General features: G+C 41.9%; 1 protein-coding gene across 1 annotated transcript in view; it reads left to right on the plus strand.

Annotated features, from left to right (window-relative positions):
• The first annotated feature begins 11644 nt into the window (after nucleotides 1-11644).
• The window catches only part of large2 (LARGE xylosyl- and glucuronyltransferase 2), a 106680-nt gene continuing 103313 nt past the window's right edge, over nucleotides 11645-15011 (plus strand). Inside the window, exon 1 of the mRNA XM_037540203.1 lies at nucleotides 11645-12160. The gene's annotated coding sequence lies outside the window, so the exon portion shown is untranslated. The remainder of the gene's footprint in view (nucleotides 12161-15011) is intronic.

Below are 15011 nucleotides of genomic sequence, written 5' to 3' on the forward strand. Positions count from 1 at the left end.
AGGATGTAAGCCCCAAAAATGACCGGAGGCTGACTGTGTCTGTAGGTGGAGGAGCTTGTGACACTGCAGCCACATGTGATGCATCAGGCTGCAGTCCTTTTGCTGACACAGTGTGTCCCAGGAAGGACAGTTCAGGTTGCCTGAAACGAAACTTCTCAAAATTCAGTCTGAGTCCTGCCTTGTTTATGCGCTGCAGCACAGACTTCAGATTCTTGTCATGATCCTCAGCTGTTGCCCCTGAGACAATTATGTCATCCAGGTAACATTGGACTCCTACTTGACCCTTCAAGATGATGGACATCATACGCTGGAAACAGCTAGGCGCTGATGCTAGTCCATAAGGGATATGCTTGAAACGAAAAAGACCATCATGCGTGATGAAGGCAGTGAGATTGCGGCTGTCCTCATGCAACATAACTTGGTGGTAAGCACTCTGAAGGTCTAATGTAGAGAAAAGCGTTGCTCCCCGCAATTCTGTGAACATTTCTTCCATATGTGGCAGAGGAAAACTGTCCACTACCACGCCCTTGTTTGGCTCTCTTAAATCCACACACAGTCTAACTCCACCGTTTTTCTTTCTGGTGACCACTATGGGAGAGACCCATTCAGATGCTTCAATTGGCTCTATTACATCTTGTTCAACAAGCTTCCTTAACTCTGCTGAAACTGCTTCACACACTGAAAACGGCAGGCGTCGTAGTTTCTGCTGGACAGGCTGGACATCTGACCGGGTTTTCACTTGATGGAGAAAACCTTTTGCACAGCCAAGAACGTTCTGTTGTGTAGCTACCACCGCGGACACTGAGCGGTTGCACGCAGCGGAGCTGACAGTTCCATTGAGTATCTGTAACTGCAAAGCTGAAAATAAGTCCCTGCCAAGCACTGCAGATCCCCGCTGCACAATATATAGCTCAGCCATAACACTGCGGTCATGAAATGTTATGTCGGCTTTCAAACAACCATTGACACTTATGGCATTACCCCCAAAGCTAACCAGGCTTAACTTTGGTGCGGAAAGAGCAGCATGTGAGAAAAACTGCTTATACACTGCCATTGGTAAAATGGAGACAGCTGAGCCTGTATCTACCATTAGTTCAAGTTTCTGTGACTGAGCATTGCCCACCTGAATCTGCACTGCACATGTGATTTTGCCTGTGTCACGTGCATTACGCTCAATGTGCAAAACTGTCACTTCAGGAGCAGTTACCTCAGAAACTTTCTTTATTCCTCGACACACTTTGGCAAAATGTCCTTTCTTACAGCTCCTGCACATTGCATCTTTAGCAGGACATCCAGGAAAAGTATCAGCATGCTGTCCTGAGCCACATCTGTAACATGTAATTCCTTGAGCATTGTTCCATACACCACGAGGCCGCTGTAATGGCGTACCTTTGCCATGGCCTCGACGCAGCTTGCCACTGTGCTGTACAGCGTGGACTGCACCGTCCACCGCTCCCATCATGACCTTAGCTTCTGCCACAGCAGTTTCAATTTGTCACGCTATTGTCATTGCTTTCTTTAGGTCGAGTGGCACTTCTAAGAGCAGTCGTTCCCTAATGCGGGTGGAGCTGGTCTTTTCCACTAGCTGGTCCCGAATCATTTCCTCCTCCATAGCGCCGAATTCACAAGTAGCCGCGAGCTCTCTCAGGGCTGCGATATACTGATCAGTGGATTCACCTGTATGCTGACTGCGTTGGCGGAACCGATAGCGCTCCGCAACTACGTTGACTTTTGGCACAAAGAAATCCTGAATAGCGGTTAACGCTGTTGCATACTTATCGTCCGCAACTGTCAGCGTGTAGAATATTCGTTGACCTTCTGCTCCTAAACAATGGATAAGAAGTGCACGCTTCCTAGCATCAGAGAGCTCTTCACCCATGGCTAGTACATAGTTGTCGAACACTCTAATCCATGACTTGAACGGAACGAGTGGTTCACCAGCTGACTGCAGAAACGGTGCGGGTTGGCTTAAGTTCAACATCCTCGTCGCCATATGTTGTATCCCACTTTGATGACTCAGAAGAACCACACAGTACGAGAACCAGTTAACTTTTAATGTAACGTAAAATGCAGTACAGTCGTTTCCTTTCGCGCACACTTGCCTAGTCCTACTTCACGCTACATCTAGCACAACTCTGAACTCTCTCATACCACTGGCTCCCCCTAGCGGTTATCCCGACACCACAAATGGCCTAAAAGAAATGACCCAAAATGACATGGGAAAAATACTGGTTCCATTGACTTACATTGAAAGTGAAGTATGTTTTTTCCTTCTCCTGTAAAGTTACTATTTTGGAGATACAAGGTTTTCTTCGACAGCAGCGAGAAGCAATGTCTTATACAAGCTTCAAGTGTGTCTGTTTAATCTAGAACGGACAAAGAAAGGATCATGTGAGTCGCCTTAGAACAAGGGTGTCAAACTCAATCACTAAAAGGGTCATTTTAAAAAATATAAAACATCCATGGGGCAGCTGTGTTATTTTGTTGGAGGAAGGAGTCAGAACCATCACTAGAGGATGTGTTTACATGCACTTAATAAACCGATAACTGCAGAAAATCAGATTTTGTCAGTAATCTGATCAATGAGTTTACATGCACTTCAGTAATCAGATAATGGGGAAACTCCAGGTCTACATGATTCAGACAGTAATCAGTTTTTTTTTGCTTTGCAACCGGCCAATAAACTCACAGAAGATGTGATGTATACCGTAAAACTTCATGCTGCAGCTTTTTTATTTTTATTTGCACCACTTTACCTGAAATGATTAACAAACATCATCCAGATGAAGATAAAGAATATTTATATCCTTCATTTCACTGAGAATGTAGTTGGGCAGTCTGAGAAATCCAAAAGAAATCAGTGTAAGAGTCTACATGCATTGAGAAATCTGATTACTGAGCTAATATCCAGCCTCTTTATTGGATTTCTTAATCAGATTTCTAGATCGGAGTTTATATGACCATTTGATTAATCGGATAACTGCAGAAATCTGATTACTGAGCTAATATCCAGCCTCTTTATTGGATTTCTTAATCAGATTTCTAGATCGGAGTTTACATGACCATTTGATTAATCGGATAACTGCAGAAATCCGATTACTAAGCTAATATCCAGCCTCTTTATTGGATTTCTTAATCAGATTTCTAGATCGGAGTTTACATGACCATTTGATTAATCGGATAACTGCAGAAATCTGATTACTGAGCTAATATCCAGCCTCTTTATTGGATTTCTTAATCAGATTTCTAGATCGGAGTTTACATGACCATTTGATTAATCGGATAACTGCAGAAATCCGATTACTGAGCTAATAACCAGCCTCTTTATTGGATTTCTTAATCAGATTTCTAGATCGGAGTTTACATGACCATTTGATTAATCGGATAACTGCAGAAATCCGATTACTGAGCTAATATCCAGCCTCTTTATTGGATTTCTTAATCAGATTTCTAGATCGGAGTTTACATGACCATTTGATTAATCGGATAACTGCAGAAATCTGATTATGACTGGATTATTGAGTGCATTGAGACGCACTCTATGTTGCAGTGCATGCTGGGGACTGTAAAATGAAAATAATGTCAGGGCTGAATACGACTGTGTCACGGGCCTGACTTGGCCTGTGGGACTTGTGTTTGACACATGGGCCTTAGAACTAACACGCTATAAGAGTGCTATCAGAGGTTAGCAATATTAGCATTTCCATAGAAGTGTCTTTTCTCTGTTTTTGGCAGAGTTTTGACATTTGTGGCCTGAAGTGAGGGTCGCCACTGGAGCAGGAGAAAGAGAGAGAGAGAGGTAGAGAAAGAGAGAGAGTTAGGGAATAAGTAAGCAGAGGGTGTTAGAGAAAGAACAGAGACAGAAAGATAGAATGAAAGAATACAAGAAAGAAGAAAAAAACAGAAAACAGAGAAAGAACAGAAAGAGGGAGGGAACAGAGGGCAAAAAAGACAAGGAAGAATGGGAAAGGCAGAAAGAATAAAGAGAGAAAAACAGTGAGAAAATAAGAGTGAAAAGAAAATAAAAAAGAGAGAGAGTTAGAGAAAGAAAGGAGGAAAAAGAACGAAAGTTGGACAAAGAACAGAGAGCAGCTCTGAACGTTGTCTAGATTCATAAACGTTTTGGTGACTCATTGCTGGTTTCTTTCTCTCTCTTACTCGCTCTCTCCCTCTCTCTTTCTCTGTCTCTCTCCCTCTTTCTTTCTCTCCCTCTCTCTCTCTCTCTCTCTCCATCTCTCTCTCTCACCCTCTCTCTTTCTCTTTCTTTCTCTCGGTCTCTTTCTCTCTCTCTCTCTCTCTCTCTCTTTCTCTCTCCCCCTTTCCTGTCTCCTTGAAATCACAGAATTACTCGAGGGAGGATGTTACACTTGGTTGCTCAAACTTTTCCCTCCTTTTTGCCTTGTTTCTTCCTGTTGTTTGAGTTTTCATTTTCGGAGCCGTCCATCTCCTGCCGGCGAGAGTGCGGTTTCTTCAGCCCTGTGCTCTCCTGACAGGCAGTGTATGGCCTCTGTGTGCTTATTCCGCTGTGTGTTTATGACATGTGTGCACATGAAAGGGAGATGTCTAATTTAAATGGATGGTATGCAGAGCGATGCAGTGACATGAATATGGATGCGGAGGTTATCAATAGAGGATAGTGTACTGATCCTGCACGGCACAAGCACTGATGATAACTCAGAAAGACCAGGCCTGAACATAAAGGCTCATCTCTGATTCACCTTTTTGTTCTAATTCCATTCACTGACACTTTTCATATCTTTGTCTCTTTGTGTTTGCATGTTTTTAGAACAACAGTGTCCTGTATTTGTAGTAGACAAAAGCAAAAAAAGGCAAAGCCATGTATAATACATGAGTTAAAGCATTACTTTTAGATGCTAAATAGCTTTAAGTAACTATATGTAGTAATATCCCATAGATATTACACACACACACACACACACACACACACACACACACACACACACACACACACACACACACACACACATATATATATGTGTGTGTGTGTGTGTGTGTAGTTGGAGCTAAAATCCACCTCTTTTTATTAGATTTCCAGACCTTACTCTGATCTAAGAAATCAAAGTGCATGTAAACACACTCATTGTCCATTTTATCAGCTCCACTGACCATATAGGAGCACTTTTTTGTAGTTGTACAGTTACAGACTGTAGTCCATCTGTTACTCTGCATACTCTGTTACCCTGTCCTTCAATGGTCAGGACCCCCATGGACCACCACAGAGCAGGGTGGGAGGTGGATCATTCTCAGCTCTGCAGTGACATTGATGTGGTGGTGGTGTGTTAGTGTGTGTTGCGCTGGTCTGAGTGGATCGGACTGTGCTGCTGGAGTTTTTAAACACCTCAGTGTCACTGCTGGACTGAGAATAGTCCATCAACCAAAAATATCCAGCCGACAGCGTCATGTGTGCAGCATCCTGTGGGCAGCGTCCTGTGACCACTGATGAAGGACTAGAGGATGACCAACACAAACTGTGCAGCAGCAGATGAGCTGTCGTCTCTGACTTTACATCTACAAGGTGGATTGACAAGGTAGCAGTGTCTTATAGAGTGGACAGTGAGTGGACACAAACCAGTGTGGCTAGTAGTAACTTGTAACAGAAGTTAATGTAACTAAATTTTTTCCAGGTAACTTTGGACCATTTCTGCTGGCACATTCATCATGAAATTTCAACACAATTTAAAGGGTAACTGGAGTTATCAACAACACTGGGTAACACTTTATTTAGGCGGTCCTTTGTAGATGATTAATAAACTCTTAACAGATTATCAGTAACATATTAATGACATATCAGTGAAGAAGCAGTAGTGAAGCATCTGAATACACTGAAGTAAATGTCTTGTAGATGTTCTGTTGATACATTCCTGACATTAAGTAGATGTCTTGTTAATGTTATGTCTATTACACAAAACCTAACCTTATCCAACCTTACTCAGAGCCTTACCCTCACCCTGGCCCTAATCTTAACCTTAACCTCAACCCAGAACCTAATCCTCACCGTTACCTCAACCCAAAACCTAATCCTAACCCTGGTCCTAATTCTCACACTAAACTTAACCTCAACCCAAAACTTGAATTTCAAATTTTGGGCGACACTTCAAATATAAATTCAGAGTTGTCACCCCATAAAACATTAATCCACATCCACAATGTCCATTATTGGGAAAAGAAGTGGGTCATGAGGAAATAACATGTTTCCAAGAGAGCAGAGCTAAATGGCTACATTTACACTGCAGGTAAAATTGGCCCAAATCTGATTTTCTCACCAAATCCGTTTTTTTTTGTTCGCCTGTTTACACCATCTTTTAAATGTGATCTGTATGTGACATCAGTCTGAACAGATCAGCTCCTAAATGGACCTGCATGCGCAAAAGAACAATACTTCACGAGGCTCAGAGGTGAACAATCATGACGACTAGTGAACACCAGTCGCTCCCTTTTCAAACACGGAGCGGCTGTGATGAGTCGCCTCTAATTTTTTGTTACAGAAACATCAGCCAAAAATTTTTCTGAGTCTCAGCTGCACAAAATTATGACGAATATTGAGTCGAACTGACATAAAAGTCACATAAATTCCAATCTGGCTGTTCAGACTGAGTCTCATTGGCACAGATCAGATACGGATCGGATTTCAGTACCACATATGAAAGCGTCTCAAATCGGAACTGAAAATGTCAGATTCAGGTCTGTGTCTCATATGAGAAAAAACATCGGATTTGGGCCTCTTTTACCTGATGTGTAAACATAGCCAATGAGGTGTGTTTTACTGCGGCACAAGCAAAGGGCTCCTGCATTAGCATCATGGCCTAACTCACTGCGGTTAGTGCATTTTGTGAATGAGTGAATGTGTGATTGAACGTGTGACTGTCATGCTCAGCACTTAGAGACTTTTATTTTTAATGTTACTAAAAGTCTCACCATGCATGTATTTATATCATGGTTAATTAAAAGAGCTTGTTAATTAAAAGAACAGTGATGTTAGTTTCTATTATAAAGTTTGCGAACTGTATGTGACCCCAGCGTCCTCATGTTATATGAAAACAGCTGTGTGTGAGAATGAGTGAGAGTTGCTGTATTAATTTGGTCTTTGCTGGTACATTATTGATAAGGCGTGTCTGGGTTGTGAGTGACAAGTCTTTGATCTCGGGGTCGTGTGTTAAAGATAGCCATTAACATGCTCGCACTGCCACAGGGGAAGCATCAAAAATTCAGCACTCGTCTGGACCTGTGGGCGTAACCGCCCCCTGTCCCGCACAGAGTGAGAGAGGGAAAGATGGAGGGAGAAGGGAGAGAGAGAGTGTGTGTGTGTGTTTGTGTGTGAGACAGAGAGAGAGAGAGAGAGAGAGAGAGAGAGAGAAAGAGAGAGAGACAGACAGATAGACAGAGAAAGACAGCCACGCTTGTCCCCCCAAGAGATAATCAATACCCCCTGGGTCGGTAAACAGCTGTCAACAAACTGACCGCTTTCACAGCCCAAAAGAGATGTCTGTGTTGGGGGGTGGGGGTGGGGGGGTCAAGGCAGGTGTGTGTGGTGGGTGGTTGTGTTTGACCTGTGCTTGTAGGCGGCGCTTTCTGGAGCGTGAAAAGCTTTAGCGCAATAGCCAATGTCTGTGGCCGCATTGCTGAGAGTAATGCTTTCTGACTGCACCCAGAAACAGAGAGAGAGAGAGAGAGAGAGAGAGAGAGAAAGAGGACACTGGTTAGAGGAAGAAACTAGGAGATGAGGTGAGGTCACTGCTAGAGATGTGCATTCCGACTATTTTTGATATTCAGGTATCCACAGGATATCCGGTTAAATGGTTAGGGCTGGTCTTAAAGGGGAATGGCACCAAGTTTTCAAAATTTCTGCACATTTCAGTGAAAATTCAGAGACTTTGATGTCTTTACAGTGGTGGTGATAGAAACCAGGGATCACAATGTCTACAACACAAATATAGCCAGTTTATTTACTTTCCAAAACCACCAGTGAACCAAGATACATCTTCTGAGTGTTTATATGTTGCTGATGATTTTCACGATTGGCCCCTCCCAGTCCTGTCCATGTGTTAGTGTTGTGTTTTGGTTTAGCCCGCATGTTCTTTGTTTTGGTTTTTAATCCAGCCCCCTTGTTTTGGGACTCCACCCCTGATTGTTTCCACCTGTGTTCCCGCCTGTTCCTCATTTACCCGTATGTATTTAAAACCTGTGTTTTCCTTTGTCTGGTCGCTGGTCTTTGTACTGTTGTTTGTTCTGTCTGTACTGTTCTGCTTGTTCTGTTTGATTCTGGTTTCTGTCATGTCTGCCCCCCAATCAATCCGTGTTGGATCTATGACCATAGACCATTTAGACGATGACCCTGCATTTGCCCATAATAAACGTTGCTTATCTCCGGCAAATGTGTCTGCCTCCTCTCTCCCTGGCGTTACAATGATAAAATAGTGGAACATCGTAAAAAAAAAATATATATATATATATATATATATATATATATATATGTGTGTGTGTGTGTGTGTTTTATTGGGGGGATTGTTTTTGCCTTACAAAACTTGCATGTGAGCAAAAAATAATCCCAAATCTATCATAAAACAATGTCACAGATGTCAGGCAGCATAACATAATCAATTCATGTAATAAGTTTCTGTGAGGAAGCTTTTAAAAGCTTCAGACATCTGGTTCCTATCACTACCAGTGTGAACAACTCTGACTCTGTGGAAACCTAGAATGGAGCATTTCACACTAAACCACTCTGAATGACTTTCTTTATGTCTGATCAATTTCATTATATACAAATTTTGAAAAAGCAGATAACATGAAAAACATGCTCTATTATTCAACATCAGTCTTTTTCGTGCTGAATAGTAACTGAGACTGCCTCTTCAGATGAGCTAAAACTACAGCTAACTATTAACACTGAATGTGCATTGTATACACAAGACATTTAATCCACAGTGAACGATGTGCCAACATGTTAGATCGTCAGATAAATACCTGTCCACTGTTTTTGGACCTGGCCAGCCTAACAACAAAGCTGTATAAACAACTGCCCACGTCCTTAACAACACATCTTTTGCAGCACACTCACGTTCAGGCACTTGTGTTTTGGAGTGGCACAGTGTAACATACACACTCACTTACAAAAGCAACACAAGCAAAACGAGTGTATTTTTTCCATTTCCATGTCATACAGTGTCACATTAGCAAGTCTATTAGAGCTTATTAAATAAGCTCAACATGGTTTGAAGCAAGTGTGATGATTTAAGTGTGTAGGTTACTTATTTTTCAGTAAATATTTCTGAGTAGACCATCCACTCCAGTTAAATAACCTTCTAACACTTAAAAATAAATAAATAAATAAATAAAAATGAAGGCTACAAAGAAAGGACTCACATCAACCTGGTAGACACCAAAACCATCTCCATCTGATAAACAGCACTTAAAGCTTTGATCTTTGAGAGAGAGGAGAAAGTCAAGCTGCTTCAGATCTGAAAACATCCACAGGTGTTTCTGTCCATCCTTCCACTGAGAGAAGGCGACTCAGCACTACGTAGCCCTCACCGGGAAAAGGAAAGAAGAACACTTGCGCATCGAACAAAGAAGGTGCTGGTGTTCTCAGGACAATGGACAGACCACTCCAGAGCCCAGACGTCAACATCACTGAGTGTGTTGGGATTACTTGGATGGCGAGAAGCAGAAAATGTGACCAACTTCTAGGGATGAGCTTTAAAGCTGTGGCTGCAGATTTCTAAAGGAAATTTAGCAAAATTGAGTCCCCTGAAAAGAATGGAAGCTGTAAGGAAGGGAAAGGAAGATACTAAATACTGGCAGTGATCTGAAATGATATCTGTTGAAGCTTCTGTGTAGTTTTCTGTTTTCTGCTGATGCTGGAAATGTATACCTCATCCATTTTCACTGGAAATTACATAAATGATGGCTCGTCTCCTTTGAACAGCACTGAACGTGAGTGTCCATTACTCCTTAGCTACATTAGCCTCGTAGCTCCAGTGCAAAGCTCCAGTGAAGAACAAACGTCAGACACCAGACATGTCTTGGCTGTTTGACTATGTTTGGGGTTAGAGGTAAATGAGCTTTTTGGCTCATGTTTTCCTCCAGTAAACAGCGAGAGGGGACGAATGCTGACTCTCTCTGCATCTTTACTCTCTGTCACTCTTTAATGTATGCTGTTGCAGTCACATGCACTGTCAGAGAGGACCTGCCCCCTGCATGCTGTAATGACAGGCCCATATGGGCTATGAGTCTCAGCTCACCTTCTGCTGTCCAACCTACACCTTCATATTGTCCTCTGGACGAAGAGGGCTGCATGGTTAAAGGGAAAGTTTTCATCTTTTTACCTCTTTTTGCCTTTTGTGTGTGTGTCTGTGTGTGTGTGTGTGTATATATATATATATATATATATATATATATATATGTATAATGTAGTTGTAATATACTGTGCAGTATTGTGGCATCCATGGGAGGTGAGGCCATGCAAAGTGGCTCTTGAGGAGTGTTGAACTCATGGAAGGCGTGACATTTAATGTTGTTTAAGTTGTACACATGTAGGTTGTGGGATTCTGTGCTCAGCTGAGGGGTAGTTACGTAGGTTAAGTGTCTATCAAGAAGGAGAGTTTTAAGGTTAGAGCTGATCTGTCTGCATCCTGGCCATATCAGCTAGCACTGAGAGGTGGTCCTGCTTGGCTGCAAGCTCAGTAAAAAGCATTTTCCTTTAAAGTGCAACATTTCGCACATCTTATTCTACAATTATGCCACAATCTTGTGTCGATTCACTACTGGCTGTACATGCGCAGGAGACATCACCATGCAGAGCACCATCACGTGGAACCTCAAGGGTGCGCCATGTTAGGATAGAAAACACATTTTAATGTTCATGTTTAAGTTGACAAATCCTGTACTATAAACAAATTTAAATACAATAAGTTCCTGCCAATTTTAGAGCACGGTTTCTGTTAATTTGCAAACCTTTTGCACACAACTCTACCGAAAGGTCTTACCTCAAGATCTCAGACATTGTATTTGTAAACATTTTATGTAATAACTTTCTGTTAGGGAGTCTTTAGAGGCATTATACTCTTTAGGCGTCAGGTTCACTGTGAACAATTCCCTGGGTACGATTCTCTAGAACAAAGCATTTCACGTTAAACCACTGGGAATGGCTTTGTTTACATCTCATCCATTTATTTATGCAGGAATTTCCCTTTAATGACATATTTTGGTCCCATCTCCTATAAAGTTACCGTGTCATTTTCTGGTCCTCTGTGGAAATGAATACCATCCTTATCAGTGCAGATCGAGCACAAACCTGGCATTGCCACAGTTTCAGTAAGAGCTGCAAACAGCAGTCAGCATTGCATTTCCTTCCAAGTGTGCCGGAGCATGACTGTGTCTTTTCTCATGCAGTCTCGGTTTGGCCGGTACATTGCCAACCTGTGGCAGTGCTGGCTTCAGTAGCGCAGAGAAAAAGAAGGTTGGGGGGTGTAGGAGAGCAGGAGGCGGAGCTTGGCGAGGGGGGTCTATATTGGATTGGCTGGAATTAAAGGGGCTGGCATGGATGGGGGTGGATTAGTACTGGATGGGGGAGGTGCTGAGGATTGGCTCAGCTTTTCAGCAGCAGATCAGGACACAGCGGAGAGAGAATCACTCGGAGAGAGCGAGAGAGAGAGAAGGGTAAGGAGATTTTGGAGCATTTCTCACTCAGTTTCGTCTCCAGCTGCCCTTTTTCATGAACGTGTATTTGGATGCATATGTAAATGTATATGTGCATGGACGGGCTCCTCTGTCTGAGGTAGTGGGACTCTTGGGTTCCTCAGTTGGACAAACTCCACTTTTCCTATTCGGAGGTCATTCCTTCACTCTGATTGGTGTTATCTTTGCTACCATCCAAAGACTAAGAGCATGCATGTTTGTGTGTGATTTGTGGTTTTCGGGGAAGCCTCTCTCACTGTGGTCAAGCTCCAGTATTTTAGACTTTCACACCTGGAAAGGACATCTGGCTGCCAGCTTTGAGGCAACATTCATACCTCCACGTGGATCTACCTGCCTTTTTTTGGGATTCTACCAATTTACCATCTTGCCTTTTGGATTTCTTGTGTTCCAGCTCTTTTCTTTTGCGCTTTGACTCTGAACTTAACTTCTAAGGCACGCTGAGGTAAGAGGTGTGAGCATGAACTTTTATCCCTCTCTCATGGCTGACCAAGTTAGTTTTGTGCATTGGATGGTATTTTTATACACTGATAAGAAAAGTGATGCATTGAATTTACTTGATTCAAAATGTGTTTAATTTCCACTTAAAATCAACAGATTGTCAAAATGAAGCAAACAAAAGGCCAAAACTGTGTTGGTGTAACACATTTTAACCATTTAAAAAGATAAAAATGCATCACTTTTTAAACATTCAAGTTTTAATATTCAAGCAACATGTGCCAGTGCAAGACAATGTCAGGTGTATATGTGACCGTTACAATGTGCCAAAATTTCATGATAAACGGACCACCAGAAATGCTCCAAAAGTGCTTGGAAAAAAATCTAGTTCCCTTAACTACCATTCAAAACTAAGAATGTTTTTTCCTTCTCCTGTAAAGTTAATATTTTGGAGATATGAGGTTGGTTCCAACAGTAGCAGCAAGATATGTATGTGTACATACACGTGTGTGTGTGTGTGTGTGTCATTAGCATCAGAGTTGCACTACATCCAGCAAAATGACAATTTTTCTACAATATGAATTCAAAACATATAACAAAGTGATATGACAAGTACCTAACAAAGAAATCTGAATGTGTAAAGCCCACTCCTAACAATGTATATAATGATTAAGCTCTGTTTGTAATGAAACATGCAGTTGCTCAGTGTTCTTTAACTACTGACCATTTCCACCATATGCTCAGAGGACAATACAGTGATGCGACATCTATAATTTATCACAGTAGCAATAAATATCGCCACACTGCCCACTCCTTTTTTGTTTATAATCAGAGTGTCTGTAGATCATCCATACTGTGCTATTCTAATAAAGTGGGTGAAGGTTTTAAATGTGAGGGATCTGTCCATCTTCATGTGTAGACGCATGTGTTCACATGTATGTGTGTATTGTCAGTGCTGTGTAGTGGTGCTGGTCTCTAGCAGGAAGGTTACAGCTAATTAAACCACAATCCTCCCCACCGGAGCACAAAACGCTGAGCTCTGAGTGATCCTACAGCAGCTGTTACTCTACCAACACCTCCGAGAACTAAGCACATACACACTCGCTCCCTCTCTCTCTCTCTGTCTGTCTCTGTCTCTCTCTCTCTCTCTCTCTCTCTCTCTCTCTCTCTCACTCTCTCTCTCTGTCTCTCACACTCTCTCTCACTCTCTCTGTCTCTCTTTCTCTCTCTTTCTCTCTGTGTCTCTCACTCTATCTCTCTCTCTCTGTGTCTCTCACTCTATCTCTCTCTCTGTGTCTCTCACTCTATGTCTCTCTCTGTCTCTCACTCTCTGTATCTCTCTCTGTCTGTCTCTCTCTGTGTCTCACACTCTGTGTCTCTCTCTTTCTCTCACTCTTTGTATCTCTCTCTGTCTGTCTCTCTCTGTGTCTCTCACACTCTGTGTCTCTCTCTTTCTCTCACTCTCTGTATCTCTCTCTGTCTGTCTCTCTGTGTCTCTCACACTCTGTGTCTCTGTTTAATCTTTCTCATCTTTCTCTCCTTCCTCTTTCTCGCAGTCTCACCCTCTTCCTCTCTTTCTCACTGTCTCTTTCCTGTCTCTCTCTCTCTCAGCTCTTTATCTCTCTCCTCTTTCTCTCTTTTTCACTCTTGCTGTGTTTCTCTTTCTCTCCTCTTTCTCTATTCATCTCTTTCTGTTTCTCTCTTTATTTCTCTGTCTGTATCTCTTCTCTGCGGCTTAGAAAATGTGTGTGTGTGTGTGTATGTGTGTGTGTGTGTGTGTATCTCTTCTCTCTGATAATTCCATTATTTCACTATTCAAATATTTTGTATACATAGGTGTGCAAAAGTTTAGGGTGAAATGATGCTTAGTTGATTTTCTAAGTGTAAATAAGTAAACACATCTACACAGTCCTGCACACTTTAATACACAATTACTGTTTATTTGCTGAATTGAACATGTTGTGAAAGTAAAATATAATATAATACAGCTCACCGGCTATGACTGGTTAGTTGACTAGGTAGCCTTGAGATGACTAAACAATATTAAGCATTTGACAGAAGCGAGTAATTTATTCTCAGCAGCTTTAACTCAGTCGGTGGGAGCTCTGTTTGATTTAGTGCAGCTAGAGGTCACCTACTGCACATGCAGTGACCACACGCTTACTTACCTTTCCTCTGAAACACAGAGACAGATGGCTTTCCCTGAAGAGAGAGAGAGAGACTCTGCCTTTTAATCTAGTACAGTTTATTCTGGTTTTAAAATAGAGCTACATGAGCCCTACACACACACACACACACACACACACACGCACACACACACACACGCATGCACACACACACACACATTTTTATACCTTGCACAGTCACACATATGTCTCATTATATAAGTGTGTAATGATAATATGTCCCATATGTATGTGAATATTATACATAAGGAATCTGTAATACATTATAAATGAGTAATACATAGAGCTGTCAAATGATTATTGTGATTAATTTCATGTTTTGTGTAGTTAATTGTGATCAATCACATTTGTCTCCTTTGCTGAAATATGAATCTAAATAGTTGCTTTTTCCTTTCATAAAGCAGTGCATTCATTATAGCTTTTTGAGCAGACAAAATAAGCCACACCAGAGTGTATTTATTACGTTCAGTAATTCAATACCTTTGTACATGAACTTGAAAACAGTTTCCAGTTTTCATCGCTGAGTTCAGTGAGAGCAGCAGTGACTGCATGTTCAATGAGTGTATATATGTATCAAATGCAAGGCCCGCAGGCCAGATTAGGCCTGTTACACAATCCTACCTGGCGCATAAATGGATTTTAGTCCCCTATTAATATTAGCCCATTTCACAA

The sequence above is a fragment of the Pygocentrus nattereri genome, chromosome 7 (genome assembly GCF_015220715.1).
Source record: "Pygocentrus nattereri isolate fPygNat1 chromosome 7, fPygNat1.pri, whole genome shotgun sequence".
Classification (NCBI taxonomy): Eukaryota; Metazoa; Chordata; class Actinopteri; order Characiformes; family Serrasalmidae; genus Pygocentrus; species Pygocentrus nattereri.